This window comes from Thamnophis sirtalis, unplaced genomic scaffold (assembly GCF_051295495.1).
Source record: "Thamnophis sirtalis isolate CommonGarterSnake01/CBP01778 unplaced genomic scaffold, rThaSir2_p1.2 scaffold_2, whole genome shotgun sequence".
NCBI classification, from domain to species: domain Eukaryota; kingdom Metazoa; phylum Chordata; class Lepidosauria; order Squamata; family Natricidae; genus Thamnophis; species Thamnophis sirtalis.
The window spans coordinates 60,391,388-60,395,667 of record NW_028261382.1 but is presented as its reverse complement, the minus strand read 5'-3'; positions in this window follow the sequence as shown (position 1 = coordinate 60,395,667).

Below are 4,280 nucleotides of genomic sequence, written 5' to 3'. Positions count from 1 at the left end.
GCTTCCTCGGCCCCGCCCCCTGGGAGGGCTCGCGGGCCCCGGCGCATGCGCCGCAGGCCCCCCCCCCCGTGGCCGTTAAGCCCAGCGCCGAGGAAGAGGCGCGCGCCGTCGTCCGGCGTTGCCGCGGGCGACAGCCAATCGCGGCGCAGAGCGCTCCCGCCGCCGATGCCGCCTCCGCCGGGTCTTAGTGCCCGCAAGAAGCCGCCTCCACTGAGCTGGTGGCTGCGGGATTTATCAATTACTACTATTTTTTGTTGTTGTTACTGTTATTGTTACTGCTGCTGCAGTTTTGTTGTTCTTTTGTTACTTATATTAATTGTATTATTGTTGCTAGTTATTTTGTTATTACTTTATTATAATATATAATATATTATTATTTTATTCATTAAACATGAAACTCAGTCAACTGAACATTGAAAGATGTGTCACAAATACCAGTGACTTATTATTATTTGTAACAACAAAATTGTATCACAGCGGCCAGTTGTTTGCCGGATTTTGCATTGATTACTAGTCGGGCCCCACCCAGGGGCCTAGGACATCGTATTATTATTATTGTTGTTATAATTATTTATTTATTTATTTATTTCCACCCTGGATATGGGGAACTGTTGGAAGCAGCCACTCATTTTTCCCAGCGCTTCACTCACCTTGTGACTGAGATCCTGATGACAGGAGGATGGCTGGGGATGATGGGTGTTGTTGTCAGCGGCTTTTCTGTTCGATTGATGTCAGCGCACAATGTTTTTACATCATGATCTCTGCACGTTGCAGCGCGAGATCACCAGCGAAGCAGCCCCCAATGAATCCATTGTAAAGTGAATCAAAAGAAATGTTCTGTCTTGCGGCATCTCTGGGAAAGCTGGCCTGGCAGGCCAATGGGAGCTGTAGTCCAGCCAGGATGGCCAGGGGCTTGGTTACCCCAAGGAAATTAAATGTTCTGCCAGGAAATTTCTCCTTAATTCCTTGTTGGATTTCTCTTTGATGGTCTTCCATCTGTTACTTCTATTTGGTAAGCAGGAACTGAGAACAATTTGAGGACTATCTATCTACCCATCTACCTACCTACGCCTATCTCTCTATCTAATCTACCTACCTACCTATCTTATTCATCCATCTCTCTTTCTACCTACCTACCTTATTCATCTGTCTGTCTCTTTTTATCCATCGACCTACCTTATTCATCCGTCTCTTTCTACCTACCTACCTTATTCATCTCTCTTTCTATCCATCTACCTTGTTCATCTCTTTCTATCCATCTACCTACCTTATTCATCCATCTCTCTAATCTATCTATTCATCCATCTATCTCTAATTTATCTATATCTATTCATCCATCTCTCTCTCTCTCTCTCTCTCTCTCTCTCTCTCTCTCTCTCTCTCTCTCTCTCTCTCTCTCTCTGTCATGTTTCTAGACTTCCAGTTCCCTCAAGGAGGGTCTTCAAGTGGTGTCACCGTCATCCACAATAGTCCCTAGCAAGCTTGGCCCTTGTGACATAGCTATGTGCAGGAGCAAAGAACAGGCCCACAGAGATCAGGGGAGCTTTGTGACAGCAGGAAACAGATAGAGATCTCTAAATTGTTGCTGACATCTAGCGGCAGCTCCCAGCAAAGGTATGTTTTCCTTTGCCACACGGATTAACTTGTTTCAAGGGCATCGTGGACTCTGGAGAGTGTGAGCGAATCACTTAATAAAAAATGGAGCTGTGAGATAAAAGTTATAACTGGAGGATGAATGTTGCAAGAGATTAAAGGACCATGCAAGGGGGCGGGGGGGGGGAGGAGGCCACCTGGTGTTCTTGAGGTTATCAGTGGTTGGATTCTTCCAAACCATCGCCAAGGTACCAGCTATTCAATTTGTCATTTATTTTACCTGGGCCATTTTTAATGCCTTTGGATCCCAAAGTGAACCGATGCCTCAATTAGCCCCTTTTCCCTGCTCTGAGCAGCTTTGTAATTTGCTTTTAACGACATTCAGGTAGTCCTTGACTTCCAACAGTTCATTTAGTGACCAAAGTTTCATCATCATGGAAGAAGAGACACCTATGGCCGTTTTTCACACTTACAACCGTTGCAGCATCCCCATTGGCACGTGATCAAAATTCGGACACTTGGCAACCAACTCGTATTTATGATGGTCGCAGTGTCCCGGAATCATGTGATTCCCCTTTTGCGACCACCTGACAAGCAAAATCAAGCCAGATTCATTTAACAACCGGGATACTAACTTAAACAACTTCAGTAATTCACTTAGCAAAAGAAATGTTGGGCTCAATTGTGGTTGTAAGTCAAGGACTCATCTCTATTGTAGAAAATGTGTGCGCTATGAGACTCCTGCTTCTCCCTTGGACTGCAGGGCCATCCAACCGGTCAGTCCTAGAGATCATCAGCCCTGACTGCTCTTTAGAAGGCCAGATCCTGAAGAGGAAAAGACTTTGGCTACCTAATGAGAAGGAAGGACTCCCTGGAGAAGAGCCTCATGCTGGGAATGATGGAAGGCAAAAGAAGAAGTGGACGGCAGAGAATGAGGGGGCTGGATGGAGTCACCGAAGCAGGCGGTGTGAGTTTCAATGGACTCCGGGGGAACGTTGTCCATGGGGTCACGATGGGCCGGACACGACTTTACAACTAACAACATGAGATGGAGGCCTGTTGATAAAAGACCCAGCTTCTCCCTCATTCCAAATATCCACAACTGCTTTGTTGCTTTAGTAATCCAGGATCAAATTTAATGAGTTCCTTCACATTTGTTTTTACAGGAATCTGATGGCATGTACTGACAAGGCATTAACTGTTCCATTTCTTTAAAAAGAAAAAGAAAACAGCATGTACACTTACAACCGAAGACAAAAATATAAACTTTTTCTACTTACAAATAACCCTATACATAGCATAAGAACCAAATCACAAATTTTGTCACACGATAGAAATGTTTTCCTGTGATCAGGTAACCTACGGTAAACCCTTTATAAAATTTTCTGCTTTTGTTTCTGGTTTTTAAATTAACTAATCAACTAAAACTAGCTATGCAGAGGGGCCTGGAGTACATGACTTAAGGCACCGACAGTACAAAGCAATATAAAAGCAAAATGTCATTTCCTTAGGAGTGCATTATACACCGACACGCCACGAGAAAAGGCAAAAAGAGTAAACCAACGCGTTGCGACCATTTGCACGTTCGTTCTCAGGTGGAACCGTTTCTTCCAGTTTTCACCCAAAGTAATATGGTGATGGACTTCCTCAAGGCTTCAGTAATTCAATCTCAACGGGTGTTCTTCAGATTCTTGGCAACAACCAAGCTGGAGAATTTCGGGAGAGGATAACTGAACAGATCCTTGCCCAAAATGTAAACCTGAACTAACGTTAAAGCTTTCCTTAAATGTGAACCTTCGATGTGGAACAAACATAATTTACCGTCCAACTGAGCATTGCATCAAAACATCATTGGCTGGAAATATTATCTTAGGTCTGCCTCACCTGAGCTCATTTCAAGTTAAGGTTTCATCTGCAGGAACCAGTTTAGCCTTAAGACATTGAACATATTCACCCCAAATTCTTCTTGCAGGGATCTGAGTATGCTATAGCAAAGTGCATGATATAGGGATGGTGCTAGGGAGGCGTGCATATTTCAAAGTTCCTACATTTAAGACTCTAGAATCAGCCAGGATGAGAAGGATTTCTGCACAATCGTTTAGGGGAATTTACTGTCAGTTAAGGAGTTTCACTCGCCTTAAATATTGGTTTTCATTACTAAGGCCCAATCAATCATAATTGGTTAAGGCAAGGGTCTCAAACTTGACAACTTTAAGACTCATGGACTTCAACTTCCAGAATTGCTGGCTGGGGAATTCTGGGAATTGAAGTCCTTGAGTCTTAAGGTTGCCAGGTTTGGAGACCCCTGAATTAAGGTACACCCAGCTGTATTCCTGACACTGTGGGCCAACCAGAACTCCTAGAAGGGTGAACATGCTTCCAGGAAACTCTAGGAGTCGTAGTCTCAAACCTTGGGAGGGTGGGGGTGGGGGTTAGACAGTAATCTTATATCCACCAATTTTTAAATTATGTAAATTTTAAAACTAGATTGTTTAGACAGCTTAAAAATCTTGTGGCTGGGGGCGCACCATGAAGGATCTGTGCCAAAGGGTCTTCTATTTCGCCCAATTGATCTGCATAGTCTCAAACATGTTATCCAAAGTATTTTGTAAATGGCCAGCAGAGGTTCATTCAATGCATATTAGGTCCAATATATCCATATACTCCATATTTACATATATCAAAGC